General features: G+C 37.4%; 1 long non-coding RNA gene across 1 annotated transcript; it reads left to right on the top strand.

Moving 5' to 3' along the window:
• Positions 1 to 1235: 1235 nt before the first annotated feature.
• LOC118723565 lies at positions 1236 to 19175 on the top strand. The gene is made up of 2 exons (XR_004989301.1): positions 1236 to 2217; positions 18688 to 19175. It is a non-coding gene; the product is annotated as an uncharacterized LOC118723565 (long non-coding RNA).
• Positions 19176 to 20442: the final 1267 nt, after the last annotated feature.

Here is a 20442-nt window from a genome sequence, read left to right as displayed (position 1 = left end):
TGAGACTTGTCCCTGTGCCCACTGCAGCCTTGCAGCCCACAGTTCCTTTCAAGGTGCACGAATTCATACACTGGGCCCCTAGTATTGTAATAAAATACAGTGATTGACAATTGCCTGTCTGTAGATTTTACTTTTTTTACTACTCAGCTATCTCAGGATCATGCTCCATTGGCCAAGTGTTCTGGATAACAGGAGAGGATTTTGGACTACATTGTGGTGGGGTAGTTTGTTTAATTGTGATAAAAATATTAATAGATACTATTATTGGGAGCCTTTTATTTGCTCTTGCCCAGCATTTTGCTAAGTCTTTAATATAACACACCAACCATGTAAAGTAGTTATTTCTTTTTTAAAATAGATTTTTATTGATTGATTTGAGAGAGAAAACATCTAATTGCTATTTTATTTATATATGCACTAGAGGCCCAGTGCACAAAATTTGGGGGTGGTGTGGGGAGGACGGCTGTGTTCCTCAGCCCAGCCTGCATCTCTCCAATCTGGGACTCTTTGAGGGATGTCTGACTGCCCTCTCACAACCCAGGACTGCTGGCTCCCAACCACTCGCTTGCCTGCCTGCCTGATTGCTTCTACCTGCCAACCTGATCACCTCCTAACTGCTTCTACCTGCCAACATGATCACCTACTAACCACCCCCCTGCCAACCTGATCGATTCCTAACTGTTCCCTTGCTGGCCCAATTGCCCCTAACTGCCCTCTCCTGCCAACCTGGTTGCCCCTAACTGCCCTCCCCTGCAGGCCTGGTCATCCCCAATTGCCCTCCCCAGCAGGCCTGGTTGCCCCCAACTGCCCTTCTTTGCCAGCCAAGTCACCCCCCAATTGCCCCATCTGCTGGCCTGGTCACCAGTAACTGTCCTCCCCTACCAGCCCAGTCACTTAATTGCCTTCTGCTAGTCCCATCACCCCTAACTTAACTCCCCTACAGGCCTGGTCGCCCACAACTGCCTCCCCTGCTGGCCATTTTTTGGTGTCCATCTTGTGTCCACATGAGGACAGCCATCTTTGACCACATGGGGGCAGCCTTCTTGTGTGTGAGAGATAGTCAGTTTGCATATTACCTCTTTATTAGATGGGATTCTTTGGTTTATTTTTGGATATACCCTGACTGGGATCAAACTGTCAACTTTGGCATACTGGACGATGTTCTAACCAACTGAGCTACCCAGCCAAGGCAAATAGTATTCTATTTTTATTTATTTTTTTATTTTTTTTGCAAGTAGTAGTCTTACCAGTACTTTGTAAATGTGGAAAATGCTCTTGGCCAAGTTTTTCAGTCTCAATGTATGTCTCAAACATGCTAAATTAGAGTTTAATCTCAGCTCTAACTATAAATTTTATACTCTATCCATGCTTTTTTCTATATAGAAAATTCATTTTAGAAGTTACACTTTACAAATTAAACTTTATTTGGATTATTGATTTACATCCTTTGCTTTAGTAGTAACATTTTTTAAGCTTTTGAAGGCTTTTTTAGTAGGAAAGTTTGGAAATTATTTGAGGATTTTATGCCATTTAGGAAAAATCTCAAAAGCACAAATATTTTATGGCTAGGGATGTCTAAGTGCATGTAATTTTGCTCATTCTGCAAGTTTGTTTCTAAGCAGGATGTTTTAAACTCAGAACAGGATTTTTTTCATCAATACCAAGCTAGCTTATAAAAACAAGCATGTCATATCACTGTGTTTTTTAATGTTTTTATTGATAGAGGAAGGGAGAGGGAAGAGAAATATTGATTGGCTGCCTTCTGTACACTCCTTATTGAGGATTGAGCCCACAACCTGAGCATGTGCCCTAACCAGAATCTAACCTGTGACTTTTTGGTGCATGGGAGAAAGCTCAACCAACTGAGCCACACCAGCCAGGGCATCACAGTACTTTATTACAATGTGTTTAGTGTACCAATTTAAAGGGGGAAATGTAAACAAAATAAAAATCTAAGGAAAAATAGCACTTTGCTTTAATCTTCAGTTTAAAGTTATTCTTTAACAATCCCATTTATACCATTTTATTTTATTATTAGATTTAAAGATCACTGCTGAATTCTGTGAAAATTTCAGTCCCACAGCATATTCATTCCATGAAAAGGATTCCATGAGCACATAAGCTTTGCACATATTATACACTTTATTCTCCTACCCCCTGGAAGACTGATGATAATGCACATCATCGTATTAAAGGGCTTGAGACAACCTGCATAAAGTATGTGTTTAAAACTTGGTTGAAACTTGCAATTTTAAAACATATTTCACCATAATCACTCCACTTCCCTTTTCCCCTCAAGTAAAATCCTAAATAGGAATAGGGAAGGTAGACTAGGGTCTCCAATATCTTATGAAAGTTGAAGCTCCTAAAATAAGAAGAGTTTACCATTGAAAGAGGGAAGACGTGATAGAAATAACTGCACAATATTTATGGATTGTACCTAATTTGCCAAGCATAAGACCTTAGTTTTAGTAAATTATTCAAGAAACTGTAAAATATATATCCAGGACAGATGAGAGAATGGTTAATATAAGCTGCAGTGGTTTAGTATTTGCTGTGACTACAAGCATACCTTGTTTTATTGCACTTTGTCAGATACTGCTTTTTTTTTTTTGCTTTTTTTTTCTTTTACAAATTAAAGACTAGACCCTGTACCAGCACTGGGAAACCAAAGAATTTGTGTGACTTGATTTATTGCAGTGGCCTGAAACCAAATCCACAATATCTCTGAGGTATGCCTGTATTGTGCAAAGAATTGCTGCTTGGAGCAATTTTCTAAAATGCCTTGTCCTCCCCATCAGCTCTTGCATAACTGGCTGACAAGAGCGCATCTGCTACTCAGTGGGAAAATAAGAGCAGATAGCAAGTCTCCCTAATCTGGATCACAGCTGCAGGCCTTAGTGACTACCCCAGCCAAAGTGTTTGGAGGGTGTGGGATTTGGCTTCTACACTTTAAATGTGGATTTGACTCACCTAGTTTTTTATTTGAAAAATTAATTGGAGGTAATTCTAATAATAGATAAGTGAGGGTGGAATTGGCCAATATTTAGTCATGATTTTATCTCAACTGCCCAACATGAAATTTTTTTCAGTTAAGTCTGCCAGGTGAGTGTTAAGCATTTCAGTTATATTACCAACTAGAGGGTTGGTGCACAAAATTCATACACAGGTAGGATCCCTAGGCCTGGCTGGCGATCAGGTTCCCTGCCTCCTCGCCCATCATCACCATGCATTTTCCCTCCTCCTCCTCCCCTCACTCCCTCAGCACCCTGCCACCACTGCTAGTCACCTGCCATGTTCCATGCCACCACCAGGTGGTCAGCCCAGGTCTTGGGTTAAACTCATGAGGGGACAATTTGCATATTAGCCTTTTACTATATAGGCTGGGAGTTACTGGAATTGGAAGAGAAAGCCTATAAATTTTTATCCTCTAATTCTTTTTGGATTGATGACAGTGTTGGCTGGAAATAAAAGAGGATTGAGCAGGCTGATCTTTTGTATCTTAATATCATTTGACCTCACTTTTAGGCAAAGGAGATTATAAGCAGCTTTGCAGCATGTTTTAGTCTAATAAAATTGTTCAACTTAAAAAATTATTACCAATAATAAACCTAACAAACAGAAAGAAGAAAGTTGAGTTATACTCTTGCTTAGTTGCACTCCCTGGTATCTGAGTATCTCTTACATTAGCAATTACTTAAAAGACAGTATATTTTCATCTCCCCATGAATGAGATGCCCAAGTGGAAAAAAAAGTAAGCTCTTTATTGGAGGACACCACCGAACTTTCATGTATATACAAAGCAAATAGTACTGCTTTGGGAGAACAAGGAAGAAGTAAGCAATATACTTACTTTCTCCAGCCATTCTCTGGGGCCTTTCTAGTAGGGAAAGCTGGGATAATTATTAGCAAGACTTTGTTACTTAGCAGATTGTTATGTAGTTCTCCCCCCCCCCCCAAAAAAAAGGTAGTATCTCTTTAGTCATTTACCACAAAATTGTTAGTAGGCAAAGTAGATCCCCCAAAAATCAGAAATCTCAAATGATTTAAAAAACAAACAAACAAACAAAAAAACCTAATAAAAAATGTTGGCTTTCAGAAGTTGAAACATATTTGTGGATTTTTGCCAGTTAAGCTGCTGCTGTCATTTTAATAATCCCTAAACCATTTTGGGGGGGGTTGGAGAGAGAATCTGGTCAAGACCACAATTAATGAGAGCACCACTCAACTTTGAAACTCAGGTAATGTGTTCTGGTTCTATGATAACTTTGACAAGCAAATTGGTCCCTACTTCCCCAAGTTTAAGTGTCTTGAGTTTTGCATTGTAAATCACAAAGTGTGGAATTCAATCTAGAAATTTTAAAAGCAGCCTTAGGGAAAATACACACATACACAATTGGCCAGATTGCACAATGAATTGGACCCAAAATGGTATTCCCTTTTAAGTTTCTGTATGTAAACCTAGACTAAAATAATCTGGAATTTTATGATCTAGATCACATGTGTCAAACACAAGGCCCGCGGGCCAAATCCGTCCCACCAGGCCTTGCAATGTGGCCCGCACCGCGCTGTCATCACTGCACTCCGCTGCGTTTCCATCACAATGACAGTTTATGACTGTTCAGTAAACCATTCGGCCCGCGATTTAGGCTGGATTTTAGATTTTGGCCCCTTCTCTGATTGAGTTCGACACCCCTAATCTAGATGAAGGCACCTGGGTAAATGTAACGTTGGGGGGAAAAGATATTTATTTTTTAGGAAATTATTAAACATTGATTAAGCACCAACTATATGCCCAGGTATATGCTGGGCAGTGTGTATAAAAAGAGAAATATAATGTGGGTCTTAGAAAAAAGGTGTGTAATTTGTCCAAAATCAAAAGAAGAGCAGTAGAATAGAGGGTTCAGGATGCCCATTGCTTACATAAGATGTCTCCCAGATAACAAATATCGTGTCCAAAACAATTCTGTTTTCCCCCAGCTATTCTAAACTCTTCTATCCCCCCTCAAAACATTCTCCCCAAATCAATAACTTAATACAATATTATTTCTCAACATTGATTGCTTTCATTCTTTCAAATAGGCACAAACTGCCCAGTAGTAAACCTTTTTGACTCTACCTCCATGGTATATTAAATCTCTCCCCTTTTCCAATTCCTACTGCAGTGTCCTACTCAAACCTCCATTATACTTTGCCTGTACTCCTGTCACAGCCTCCTGAGTGATTTCCCCACTCCCAATATATCCCTTTCCAGTCCATTTTCTATAACAACAAGTGTTACTTAAAGCCTTTCAGTGATCTCTATACTGCTTAAGAATGAGCCCAGAAATTCTTACAGAGGCAAAACTGTACTGGCCCCCACCTACTCTTCAAATATTCTTGTACTAATCTCCTGCTTTATTGTTACAATCTCCCCCCCCCCCCCCAGTTTCTTAAATTCACAGTTTAGCACCCAGACACTAGTAAGTTTCTCTGCTTGAAATGCTCTTCATAAAGTCTTCATATTTTTCTTCTCATTATTTAGGTACAGTCATAACTTCTCCAAAGGTACCATTCCCTGCCCATCCTACCTAAAAAAGATGTCTTTCCTAGTGTTCTCAGGCTTTTGTTTCCTTATTTTATTTGCTTGGCTATTGTCTTGACTTCCTCACTAAATAGGAAACTCCATGAAGGAGGAGTTCTTTTACTTATTCCAGTACTTGTAGAGTTTTGTGTGGGTCAATTCAATAGGAGCCTCAATAAATGGTGGTTGAATGAATACATAAAAGATAATTGGCATAATATGATTTACCTTTTCTGTCCTATTACCCTTTAATATCCATACTTAATGTTTGAACACTAGAACTGGAAAGGATTTTAAAAATCAAGTAGTCTAATGTCCTTGTTTTGCAAAGAAGTCACCCCAGGCAAAGAGAAGTCAATATTACCCAACTGATTTTTGGCAGAGGAAAGACTAGAATCTAGTTTCTCTGACTCCTTATTTTTCACAATAAATCCCTCTTTGGATGGAACAGCTGTGACCTTGTCTTGGCTTGGTGTTTTTGTGTGTGTGGGGTTTTTTTTCTTCAGTGTGGAGAGTTAAGAACTCATTATTCAAGATTATCTGAAAATCTTTGAAAGTAAAATTTTCAAAACAACCCTAGTATCAAATCTCTACTTTTAAGCATTTTGGAAATAAATCTTGTTAAAGAAGGTGCATTTTCTAACATTCACCCTAGATATAATCTTAACTTATTGACTCCAGGTTGCTCTGACCATTGATTATTGTATTGTCTGAAATACAGTCTTATCCTCAAGAGCCCTTGAGTCTTTTTCAAAAGTAAGACATCTGAGGGTGTTACCAGCTCTGGATGTGGGCTTTGTGACTGACTTTGCTTGACGCCAAGAAGCTTGTTTTCATTTCCAGCTTCCTGTCTTTGTTTCTGGCTGTAATTACCAAAAAGCTCAGGCCAGGGTGAATGGGTGGTTATGTAGCACTCCTTGAACTACTCCCAGCCCCGCTTGTTTTAGGAAGCTCTTTACACTTTTGAGAAGATATCAGTTGTCAGGTTCTGTGGCCAAACTAGAACAGAGTCAGAAAAGTTCTATGAATTTTGAGAACCAGACTTGGAATACTTTGAACAATTAGATTTTTCTTCTGCCCAAATTCTGGAAAATTACACATGTTGGTGAAATTCTTATGAAGAATTAAAATGGAAGGACATACTTACCTAATTCTTCTTCTATTATTATTATTATTATTATTTTTTTTTTTATTATCATTATTATTTTGGAGGCCCAGAGGGAAAATTTGTTCCATGCCTCTCTCCCAGCTTCTGGTGATGTTTTCACGGTGAATCATTGGCTTGTAGACACATCACTCCAATCTCTGCTTCCAGCTTCACATGACTTTCTCCTCTTCTGTCTTTTCTGGGTCTTCAAGTGCATGACCTTTTTTTAAAATTTTATTTTTTATTTCAAGAAAAACTTTTAAATATGTTACATGCAAAAGACATTAATATTTTAAGAATATTTTAAATATATGAATACATGCAATAAATAATATCTCAAGAAAAACTATTTTAAATATAATGTCACATGCATTAAACACTGATAATTCAAGAAAAACTATCTTAAATATATTACATGCAATAAATATTAATATTGTATTTCAAGAAAAAAATAATTTTAAGTATAATATTACCAAAACTATACTAACAGTATGCTATCACAAAAGTTGTAGGAAATATTCTGCAAATAACATGATTACTTCTTTTTCCTTATTTAAAAAAATATATTTTATTGATTTTTTTACAGAGAGGAAGGGAAAGAGAGAGTTAGAATCATGAGAGAGAAAGATTGATCAGCTGCCTCTGCACACCTCCTACTGGGAATGTGCCTGCAACCAAGGTATATGCCCTTGACTGGAATCAAACCTGGGTCCCTTCAGTCCACAGTGACACTCTATCCACTGAGCCAAACCAGTTAGGGCAGGATTATTTCTATTATGTTATAAAATACACACACACACACACCAGGCTCTATTTTTGTTCATCAGTTTATGTTGTTCATTATATTCTACAAATGAGTGAGATCATGTGATATTTATCTTTCTCCTACTGGTTTATTTTGCTTAACATAATGATCTCCAGTTCTCTCCATACTGCTGCATATGGAAAGAGTTCTTTCTTTTTTACAGCAGCATAGTATTCCATGGTGTAGATGTACCAGTTTTTTAATCTATTCATCTGCTAATGGGTACTTAAGCTGTTTCCAAATCTTAGTTATTGTAAATTGAGCTGCTATGAACATAGGGATGCATATAGTCTTTCTGATTAGTATTTCTGATTTCTTGGGATATATTCCTAGAAGTGGGGTTACTGGATCAAATGGAAGTTCCATTTTTAATTTTTTAAGGAAACGCCATTCTGTTTTCCACACTGGCTATGCCAGTCTGCATTCCCACCAGCAGTGCCCGAGGATTCCTTTTTCTCTGTAGTCTCACCAGCACTTGTCATTCGTTGATGATATCCATTCTGACAGGTGTGAGATGGTACCTCACTGTTGTTTTGATTTGCATCTTTTGGATAATTAGTGACCTTTAGCATGTTTTCATGTGTTTCTTAGCCTTCCTTCTGTCTTCTGTTGAAAAGTGTCTATTTAGGTTCTTTGCCCATTTTTTATTGGATTATTTACCTTCCTTATGTTAAGTTGTATGAGTTCCCTGTAAATTTTGGAGATTAACCACTTATTGGAGATAACATTGGACAATACGTTCTCCCACGCAGTAGGCATTCTTGTTGTTTTGTTGATGGTTTATTTTGCTGTGCAGAAGCTTTTTATTTTGATATAGCCTCATTTGTTTATTTTCTCTTTAGTTTCCATTGCTCTAGGAGCTTATTGGTAAAGATATTGCTATGACATATGTTTGATATTTTGCTGCCTAGGAATCCTTCTAAGATTTTTATGGTTTCCCATCTTATGTTTAAGTCCTTTATCCATTTTGAGTTTATTTTTGTGTATGGTGTAAGTTGGTGATCTAGTTTCTTTCTTTCTTTCTTTCTTTCTTTCTTTCTTTCTTTCTTTCTTTCTTTTTTTTTGCTTGTATCTAATTTTTCCAATACTATTTATTGAAGAGACTATCTTGACTCCATTTTATGCTCTTGCCTCATTTGTCAAATATTAATTGAGCATAATGAGTTGGGTTGATTTCTGAGTTCTCTGTTTTATTTCATTGGTCTATTTTGTTCTTGTGCCAATACCAGGCAGTTCTGAGAACAATGGCTTTGTAATATAGCTTGATATCTAGTATTATGATCCTTCCAACTTTGTTCTTCTTTCTTAGGATTGCTACAGCTATTTGGGGTCTTTTTTATTCCAAATAAATTTTTGGAGTTTTTTCTAGGTCTGTGAAATATTCTATTTCTATCTTAATTGGGATTGCATTGAATCTATAGATTGCTTTAAGTAGTATGAACATTTTAATGATGTTGACTCTACCAATCCATGAACACGGTATATTCTTCCATTTGTTTGTCTTCCTCTCTCTTTTTTTTCAACGACCTATAGTTTTCCGAGTATAGGTCTTTTACCTCCTTAATTAAGTTTATTCCTAGGTATCTTAATTTTTTTGGTGCAATGGTAAAGGGAATTGTTTGTTTAGTTTCTCTTTGTGAGTTCATTATTGGTGTATAAAAAAGCCATAGATTTCTAGTTGTTAATTTTGTATCCTGCTACATTGCCAAAATCATTTATTAAGTCTAGTAGTTTTTTGATGGAGTCTTTGAGGTTTTCTATGTATAGTATCATATCATCTGCAAACAGTGATAGTTTTACTTCTTCTTTTCCAATTTGGGTATCTTTTATTTCTTCTTCTTGTCTGATTGCTATGGCCAGCACTTCCAATACTATGTCAAACAGGAGTGGTAAAAGTGGGCATTTCTGTCTTATTCCTGTTCTTAAGGGAAATGGTTTTAATTTTTGCCCATTGAGTATGATGTGGCTGTAGGTTTGTCATATATGGCCTTTATCATGTTGAGATATGGTTGCTCATTTCAACTTCACTGAGAGTTTTTATAAAAAATTGATGTTGGATTTTTTTTTAATGCTTTTTCTGCATCTATTGAAATGATTATGTGATTTTTGTCATTCAATTTATTTATGTGATGTATCATGTTTATTGATTGGTGAATATTGTACCAGCCTTTCATCCCTACAATAAATCCCATTTGATCATGGCATATGATCTTGTTAATATATTGCTTGGTGCAATTTGCTAATACACTTTTGAGGATTTTAGCACCAATGTTCATCAGGGATATTGGCCTGTAATTCTCTCTCTTTGTAGTGTCTTTAACTGTTTTTGGAATTAGGATAATGCTGGCTTTATAAAAAAAAAAAAAAAAGTTTGTAAGTGTTCTGTCCTCTTGGATTTTCTGAAATAGTTTGAGGAATATAGGTGTTAGGTCTTCTTTGAATGTTTAGAAAAACTCCCCTGTGAAGCTGTACAGACCTGGACTTTTGTTTGGTCGGAGTTTTTTTATTTTTTATTATTGCTTCTATTTCATTGGTAGTTATTGGCCTATTCTGTTTTTTGTTTTTGTTTTTGTTTTTGTTTTTGTTTTTGTTTTTTTAATTCTTCCTGATTCGGTTTTGGGAGATTATATTTTTCTAGGTATTTATCTGTTTCATCCACATTGTCCAGCTTTTTGGCATGTAGTTGTTCATAGTATTTTCTTACAATTTGTATTTCTGTGGTGTCCATGGTTACTTCTCCATTTTCATTTCTGATTTTATTTATTTGGCTCCTCTCTCTTTGTTTCTTGATTAGTCTGGTTAATGGTTTATCAATTTTGTTTATCCTTTCAAAGAACTAGTTCTTGGTTTCATTGATTTTTTTTTGTATTGTTTTTTTAGTCTCTATGTTACTTATTTCTGCTCTAATTTTTATTATTTTCTTCTTTCTACTTACTGCAGGGTTTTCTTGTTGTTCTCTTTCTAGTTCTTTAAATTGTAGGGTTAGTTTATTTCTGATTTTTCTTTGTGTGTGTGTGTGTGTGTGTGTGTGTGTGTGTGTGTGTGTGTGTTTGTATGTTTGTTTTTGAGGTATGCCTGTAGTGCTTTGAACTTTTCTCTCTGGATTGCTTTCTGTGTCCCAGAGATTGTGGGTGGTTGTGTGTTCATTTTCATTTGTTTCCAGGAAGTTTTTTATTTCTTTCAGGATCTCATTGATAACCCATTCATTGTTTAATAACATGCTATTTAGCCTCCATGAGTTTGAATATTTTGAAGTGTTTTTACTGTAGTTGATTTCTAACTTCATTCAACTTTGATCTGAGAAGATACTTGATATGATTTCAATCTTCTTGAACTTGTAGACTTGTTTTGTGTCCTAACTTGTGGTCTATTTTTGTGAATGATCCATGTGCACTTGAGAAGAATGTATATTCTGCTGCATTAGTCTATAAATGTCTATTAAATCCATCTGATCCAGTGTGTCCTATAGAGTCTCCATTTCCTTGTTAAGTTTTTATCTGGAAGATCTGTCCAGTGAAGTCACAGGGAGTGTTAAAGTCCCCTACTATGACTTTATTATTGTCAATCTCTCCATTAAAGTCCTCTAGAAGTTTTTTTTTATATATCTAGGTGCACCTATATTAGGTGCAGATATGTTTACCAGGTTTATATCCTCTTGTTGGATTAATCCCTTTAGTATATGTAGTGACCTTTGTTGTCTCTTGTGATGGCCTTCATTTTAAAGTATTTTGTCAGATATGAGTATTGCTACTGAAGCTTCTTTTTCTTTTCTATTTGCATGGAAAATTTTTTCCCATCCATTCACTTTCATCCTGTGTGTTTCTTTTGTTTTGAGGTGGGTTCTCTTGTAGATAACATACAGTTGGGTCATGTTTTTGTATCCATTCAGCTACCCTATGCCTTTTGATTGGAGCATTTAATTCATTTACCATTAGGGTTATTATTTAAAAATACTTATTTATAGCCATTTTAATTTTGTATGTCTAGGTTTCTATATTTCTTCTTCTCAGCAATCCCTTACAATAAACCCTTTAGCATTTCTTGTATTGTTGGCTTGGTGTGATGAACTCCTTAGGCTTTTTTTTGTGTGTGTGTGTGGGGGGGGGGGGGGGGGAGCTCTTTATTTGACCTCTATTTTTAATGATAGCTTTGCTGGATATAGTAATCTTAGTCTCAGATCCAGGCTTTTGTGTGTGTGTGTGTATGTGTGTGTCTGGGAAGCTCTTTATTTGATCTCTGTTTTTGTTTTTGTTTTTAATATATATTTTATTATATATATTAAGAGAGGAAGGGAGAGAGATAGTTAGAAACATCGATGAGAGAGAGTCATCCATCAGCTGCCTCTTGCACACCCCCTACTGGGGATATGCCCGCAACCAAGGTACATGCCCTTGACTGGAATCGAACCCGGAACCTTTCAGTCCCCAAGCCGACGCTCTATCCATTGAGCCAAACCGGTTTCGGCGATCTCTGTTTTGAATGATAGCTTTGCTGGATATTGCAATCTTAGTCTCAGATCCTTGCTTTCCATTACCTTGAGTACTTCATGTCATTCTCTTATGTCCTGTACAGTTTCTGATGAGAAATCAGGTGTCAGCCTTATGGAAACTCCTTTGTAGGTAACAGTTTTCTTTTCTCTTGCTGCCTTTAAGATTCTCTCCTTGCCTTTAATTTTTAGCATTTTAATTGTGATGTATCTGGGCATGGGCCTATTTGGGTTCTTATTGTTTGAGGTTCTCTGTGCCTCCTGAACTTGTGTGACTTTTTTCTTTACCAAATTAAGGGAGTTTTCTGCTTATTTCTTCAAATACCTACTCTATTTCTTTTTCCCTTTCTGCCTCTTCTGGCACACCTGCTATTGTAATATTGTTATGTTTCACATTATCCCACAGCTCCCTTAAGCTGTCCTCCTGTTTTTTAATTGTTTTCTTTTTGGTTCTTTGATTGAGTGATATTTTCAACTCTGTCTTCTAATTCACTTATGCAATCTTTAGCTTTGCCTAATCTGCTGTATATTCCTTCCAATGTGTTCTTTATTTGTGTTTGTCATATTTTATCTCAGACTGTTCTTTTTTTCATAGTTATTGTATCATTTTTCATACTGTTGAGCATTTTTACCATCGTTATTCTGAACTCTGTTTCAGATAAATTTCTTATCTCAGCTTCATTTATCTCTTCTTCTGAAGAATTCTCTAGTTCTTTCTGGGGGTTGTTTCTTCGTCTCCTCATTTTTGTTGTCTGTTTGGGTTTGTGACTATATTTTAGGTAGGTCCTCTATACCTCTCAATATCTACTGCAGGTCAGTGTTAAAGGCTGTTTCTGACTAATTGGATCAGGCAAAGACTCAAAGCCTCCAGAGACTTCCTCTGTCTATAGACTAATAGGATTCCAACTTGAATTGTTCCCAGGCAATCATCCACAGGTGTGGCGAGAGGTTTTGTTTTTTTTTTTTTTTTTTTTTTAACAGGGTGAAGCAATTTTCTCTGCCTGGAGGCTAATTGTTATTTAAGTGACCTCAGGTCTAGGTGTTTTTCAATAGGGTGTGTCATCTGTCTTTTCACCAGGCAAGGCAAATGACTATGTAGGAAAGATGTCCTCCTCTGCTGTGGGAGGGAATGACTCAGCTCAGGAAACTTGGGTGTCTGCCTTCTGAGCTCTATTCCCCGAGTCTCCAAGTCTTGGGTTCTGCTCTCACAGCTTCAATCCACTTCACCCTTCCTCTGCCAGAACACAAGGTGGGTGGCTCCACAGGGAATTTTTGTGCATTGACCCTTCAAGAGGGTGCCTGAACTTTCAGCTACCACTCCCTGGCAGACTGCACCTCGTTGCTTTTCACAGCTAGATGTTATGTGGGTACCCTCTTTAGATTTGGTGCTCTCTGCTGGGGAGCCCAGCTTGGGGATTAGGTCCCAGATTTCTCAGTGGCACCTTCCCCACCCCTCCCACAGGTGAGCTATCTCTCCAGGAATTCAGTTTTCTGTCTGTGGGTGCCCGACCAGCCCTTTCATGCCTCCATCCCTCCTACCAATCTCTATGCGGTCTCTACTTTTAGTCCCCGGGTATCAGGGTTCTCTGCTGTGAATTAGGAAGCCTTTCAATATTTCAGTTGTAATTCTAGCTTGTTCCCGAGAGCATATCCATGCAGCATCCACCTACTCTGCCGCCATTTTTAATCTTTGCATGACCTCCCTAATTCTTCTTTTAGATATTTTTCTGAGTTAGTAGTAAATGTGAGTAAAAATGTGATTACTTTTCAGTTATTTTAAAAGATGAAAAGATCCATTTGCTTGATTTACTTATAGTCAGGGGTGCTGATAGACCAATAAAATATGATTTTTGCCCTGGCTCAGCTGGTTGAAGTTTTTTCTCATACACCAAAAGGTTGAGGGGTTGCAGGTTTGATCCCCAGTGAAGATATATATCTCTCCAAGTTTAATAGAACAAAAATTATAAGTGTTTCTCCATAATATAGTAAAAAGTGTTTCTCAATATAGAATTAGCCTCATATTAAAGTGAAGAAGTGTGTAATTTTTTTTAATGTATTGGGTGACATTGGTCAGCATATATATTTTTTAAAGATCAGTTTGGAACATATCTTTAATATTTTAAATACTACAATATATTAAGTATATTACATAAATTAACTCATTTAATTCCCCCAAACAAAAGGGCTAACTTGACAAAGTCTTCATTAGATTTAGGGTCTCATGATGACCTTGAGAATTAACTTAATTGGCCTTGTGAAGGTGGAAGCTATGTTGCAGGGGCTGAGGAATGAGTGGAAGATATGGAAACAGATACTGCATATATAGGCACTTGTTTAAGAAGTTTAGTTATAGCCTGGCTGGTGTGGCTCAGTTGGTTGAGCATCATCCCCATGCATCAGAAGGTTTCTGGTTGGATTCCCAGTCAGGGCGCCGATTGCAAACCCAACCCCAGTAGGGGATGTGCATGAGGCATCAGATTGATGTTTCTCCTTCACATCCTTATTCTACCCCCACCCCCTTACTCTCTCTAAAATCAATTTTAAAAAAACATATTAAAGAAAAGCAGTTTAGTTGTAGAAGAAAAGATGGAGATAGGAAAATAGATGAAGTTCAGCAGATATTTGTATGTTTACATTTAACAAATTTTTTAGTATTGATTTAGGGGTTAGGAAGTGGAATTTTGTCTCTTGTATATAGGTATGAATGCACATTACAAGATAAAGTTTAGAAATTAATCATCAGCAATGAGGCTGCATCAAACTGAAAAGCTTCTGCACAGCAAAAGAAACCAGTATCAAAATGAAAATGGAACCTACTGTATGAGAGACAAATTTGCCAATGATACATCTAAGGTGTTAATTTCCAAAATATATAAAGTACTCAAACATCTCAACAAAAGGAAAACAACTCAATTTAAAAATGGGCAAGGGACTTGAATAGACACTCTCTATTGTGTTTCTCTATAGAGGACACACAAATGGCCAAGGGCCATATGAAAAAATCTTCAATGTCATTAATTATCAGAGAGATGCAAATTAAAAGAACCTTCCAGTGTGGCTCATTGTTTGAGTATCAACCATGAACCAGGAGGTCACAGTTTGATTCCCAATTAGGGTACATGTCCAGGTTGCAGGATGGTGTGCAGGAGGCAGCCAATCAATGATTCTCATCCTTGATGTTTTTATTTCTTTCTCTCTTCCTCTCTAAAACCAATAAAAATATATTTAAATAAATTAACAAATAGCAAGTGCGGGCAAGAATGCGGAGAAAAAGGAACTCTTGACTCTGCTGGTGGGAATGCAATCTGGTGAAGCCACTGTGGAAAATAGTGTGGAGTCGCCTCAAAAAATTGAAAATGGCACTGGCATTTGACCCTGTGATACCACTTCTAGGAATATACCCTAAGAAGCCTTAAACACAATCAGAAAGAATATATGCACCTCTACCTACTTTCATAGCAACAGCATTTACAATAGCTAAGATCTAAAAACAGCCCAAGTGCCTATCAGTAGATGAATAGATAAAAAACTGTGGTACATTTGCACAATGGAATAGTATGCATCTATAAAAAAGAAGGATCTCTTACCCTTTGAGAGAGCATGGAGGGACCTGGAGAGTATTATGTACTAAGTGAAATAAGCCAGTAAGAGAAAGACAATTTTCACATGATCTCACTTATAGGTGGAGTCTAATGACCAAAATAGATCTAGAAACATTGACGCATGCAACAGACTAACATATTTTAGAGAGAAAAGAGTGGAGGAGGAGATTAACCAAAGAATTTACATGCATAGTAGAGGCCTTGTGCACAAATTCATGCACCCGAGGGGTCCCTAGGTCTGGCCAGTGATTGGGGCCAATTGGAGCTGGCCAGCTAGGGGGGGACATGGGAGGGCTCCAGGGCATGTCCAGTCCATCTTGCCCAGTCCTGATCGGCTGGACTCCAGCAGCAAACTAACCTATCGGTTAGAGCACATGTGTCAAACACAAGGCCCGCGGGCCAAATCTGTCCCGCCAGGCCTTGCAATGTGGCCCGCACCGCGCTGTCATCACTGCACTCCGCTGCGTTTCCATCACAATGACAGTTTATGACTGTTCAGTAAACCATTCGGCCCGCGATTTAGGCTGGATTTTAGATTTTGGCCCCTTCTCTGATTGAGTTCGACACCCCTAGGTTAGAGCGTCTGCCTCTTGGTGGTCATAGTGACTGGTGGAATGATCGAACAAATGGTCAAATGAACAGTTGGACATTTAGCATATTATGCTTTTATTATCTAGGATATGCATAACCCATGGACGCTGACAATAGTGCGGTGAAGACCTAGGGAGGGGGTGAGAGTGGGGTGGAGGGGTCAATGGAAGGGTGAAATGGGAACATCTGTAATACTTTCAACAATAAAGATACATTTTTTAAAAAATACATAAAATTAATCATCAGCAATAACATTTTGAAAGAGACCTCTGAAAGTACCTAATCAATAACCTTGCTTTACTGCTTTTTGTTTTTTCTAAGTAGCTCCCTCCTTACCATTGCACATTATAATGCAGTTCAGGTTTACTTAGTGTTTTTAGATAGTGTGGGTTTATGAGATTTATTAATATTTTCCATTTTTTTCATGTTGTGTGCCTTCAAAAGATCATCTATTTTTAAACCATTAATTAGTTTCTAAACAGATGGCACAACAATTGAAAAATTAATTTTAGGGTCAGAAGCTTTAGTATATAATATTAAGTTAGAACCCCAAATTTTATGGTTCTTTGTTCACACATCTTATTAACAAAAGTTATTGCATCAAAAATTTAGTTAAAATTAAAATATTTACTGTTGGGGGGAAAAAAGGCTATTGAGAAAAACATTTACAATTACCACCCCCTATTTTTGTTACATGAAGTTTCGGACAGTAAAAGTGTCAGGTCTTAGAGAAAGGAGTATATACCCAAAACAAGACACTTGAGCACAGCTATAAAGCTTGGAGCTCATTTTGGAACTCAATAATCAAAGCAGATTTTTTTCAAAGACATATCTGAGAAAAAGCAGATTTTAAGCTTACATTCTTTTGTTTAAACTCAATGTGTACAAAACTAAACATAAACTTCCTCTACTAAACAACACCGAAGTCGTGAAGCAGTGTCTTCCTGTCATGTTACCATGCGAACTCAATTTTTATGCCCTCTTTGACTTCACCCTTACATCTTATCAATCACTAAGCTGTCAATATTACCTTCAAAATGTCACTTATCTGTCCTTTTTACAGATTCTCTGCAAATCTGTCCTTTATTATATAACTACTAGAGGCCTGGTGCATGAAATTCATGCCCACGATCAGGGCCAATTGGGACCTTCCGGCTGCTGGCCCGGGCCTTCCTTCTCCAGCTGCCAGCTCTTTTTTCTGTACCACCCCCTGGTGGTCAGCACATGTCATAGTGAGCCGTGAACTCCTGAGGGGACAATTTGCATATTAGCCTTTTATTAAATAGGATTCTGTTACCCTTGCTAAGCCACATCCAGTCTGTTCCTAGATGTTAATTTCCTCTTAGATGTAATAATATATTACAATATTCCTGGTTTAGCCCAGCCACTGTGGCTCAGTGGTTGAGCACTGACCCAGGAACTAAGAGATTGCTGGTTCTATTCCCAATCAGGGCACATGCTGGGTTGCGGGCTCAATCCCCAATAGGGGTGTGTGCAGGAGTCAGCCATCAGATAATTTTCCTTTCTCGTCGATGTTTCTATCTCTCTATTCCTTTCCCTTCCTCTCTCTCTAAAAATCAATAAAAAATATTTTTTTAAAAGGCAATATTCCTGGTTCAGAAGCTCCTGGATCTTTTACACCTGCAGGATAAAATCTAAATAGTTTGCTTTTAGATCCTTTATATTATGGTGCTGGTCCACCTTCCAGCCATATTGCTAACCTCTATATGTCCCTGGGTTTGGATAAAGTTAGACTGCTTGCCCGGCTGGCATGGCTCAGCAATTGACTGTTAACCTATGAACCAGGAGGTCATGGTTCAATTCCTGGTCAGGGATCATGCCTAGGTTGCGGGCTCCAACCCCAGTGTGAGACATGCAGGAGGCAGCTGATCAATGATTCTCTCTCATCATTGATTTTTCTATCTCTTTCTCACTCTCCCTTATTTCTGAAATCAATAAAAAAGTATATATATTTAAAATTAGACTGCTCTTTTTTATCTAACATAGTTCTTACTTTCTTGATTTCCTTTTCTTTATCAACCCTCCATCATGATCTTTTCTGACTTATAGGTCAAATTCCACCTCTTTCATCGAACTTTCTAATATATGTTATTCCCCGTTGAGTCCCCAGTATATAGCATGCTTATTTCTCCCTTATCTTGTTCTGCTCCATGTTATAATTATTTGTATACCTGTCTTTTCTTCCTCTGGACTAATGACATCTTTCTTATATTTTCTAACACATACAAAGGTGCACAATAGATGTTCAATTATTATGAGTCTTGAGGTATATTGACGAGTGAAGCACTAGTATGTGACACCAATCTGTAATGACAGAGCCCAGAGTCAGTTTACAGCTGGATAAAAGTGGAGGGATCAAGAAGAAGGGTTTCTTAGATTCTAATACCTTGAACCTGTTTTTCTATTGGATGTAAAAAAAAAATTAAAAAAAAAAATTACAATTCCATGCCTCTTCCATCCTCTTTTCTCTAGATCTCGAACACCAAGCAAACTAGCAGGTATTATCTATATGCAGATTCAAGGTATTATCTATATGCAGATTCCAACAGATGGATTTGGGCTACCGCAGACACATCTATTCAGTTTAAATTGAGCTGAGTTTTTCCACCTTGTGCAAGGCCTTGCTATAATCCGTGGAGGTAGGGAATAGTGATGACATGGTCTCTCTCTCAGGATTGGAGTAGGCTTGGCTGGAACAGCCGCCTGCTTCCAAATGCTGGTTAGAGGAAAAACACAATGATATTTTATATTTTTAAGTGATGTGTGGGTCCATGGAGATTTAAATGTTAATTTCAGCAGATTTGTCTATTTTATTCAAAGAAAAGGTGTCAGAACACTGTACTGTCACCAAAAATAGCTTATTGAAGGCAGTGGGTGCCTGAATTTAGAAAGGTTAAAAATAAAAAACAAACATTTTTACGTGCTTTTTCAAGTGGTAAAACATGCTGTGCTTTACCCAAGGAATTTTTCATTGTGTTTATTTATTATCGAGATAGTTTCTTACATAACCTAAATGATACACATCTCTGCCAAATTTTCATAAATCCTCAGGGCTTTTTATTCTGCCTAGTTCATTTTAAGCTATTTATTTATATGGGAAGACTTATTTAATAGCATTTTTTAATCCATACCACATGCATCTTGATCCAGTTTTGAAGAGAATTTGTTTTTGGCTGCTATTCGATACCAAAAGAACAAATTACGTAAGGTAGGTGATTGAGTAGCTGGTTGGCAACTGGGTTTTAGAATAGTTTTGTTCTCAGCCTGGATTGCTTCAATTACACATTACTCTAATTTCCTTCCTATATTCAAACTGAAAAAATTAGGCTTTGCTAAATATTTTAAAAGTAAGGGAGAAGTTATAAAAACATGGACTATGGTAGATTTGTGGATATGGGTGCACATTGCACTATTGAAAACAGATGGTGCCTTTTTATTGTTACACAGAGATGGCAGAAAGCACGGCCATGGTTCTACATGGAATTGAAGTCATTTTTCCTAAATAGTAACAAATACAGTGAAAGCATGACATGACTTAGATCATTCTTAAGGTACCTTCAATACTAGCATGAGGTCCTCTGTAGGTTTGAAAACATGGGCTAACAACAATACTGACAAAGTCTGTGCCTTAAAGTAGATTTTTTGCTTTTATCTGTTCATTGTGCATGTCAGTATTGATTTTTTTTAAAAAATGTCCAATTCTTGAAGCATTATATAAAGAATGTTGTATAGACACAGACTATTGCAGATGTCTTAGAAAAACAGAGTGTCTTTCATAGAAAGTATATATATCAAGAGTGTCACATTTGGTGCAAGTGACAGAAACCAAATTCTTAATCAAAATAGAATTTATGCCTCCTGTAACAGAGGTAGATCTGATGTTAGCTATGGCTGAATTCTTGGCCAGGCTGTCTCCACATTTTGACTCTACTTCTCTCTGTGTTGGCCTTCATTCTCTCCAGCTAATGGTAGAGCTGGCTGCTGGTACCTGTTGCACAGCATTTTTCAGAAGCATGAGATGAGAGAGAGAGAGAGAGAGAGAGAGAGAGAGAGAGAGAGAGAGAGAGAGAGAGGATTCTTTCCCTACAGATTGGCAAAAATCCCAAGGACTCTGATTTGGCCCAGTCTGGGTTTTATGTGCCTACACTTTGGAGGGTGGCAGGGATGCAGATGGCAGAGTGTGGATGGAGGACTCTTGGCAGATCTGCATCTCATTTTACTCCTCAC

Source organism: Pipistrellus kuhlii, unplaced genomic scaffold, assembly GCF_014108245.1.
Source record: "Pipistrellus kuhlii isolate mPipKuh1 unplaced genomic scaffold, mPipKuh1.p scaffold_m20_p_2, whole genome shotgun sequence".
Taxonomy (NCBI): domain Eukaryota; kingdom Metazoa; phylum Chordata; class Mammalia; order Chiroptera; family Vespertilionidae; genus Pipistrellus; species Pipistrellus kuhlii.
This window is presented reverse-complemented; position numbering and strand designations above follow the sequence as displayed.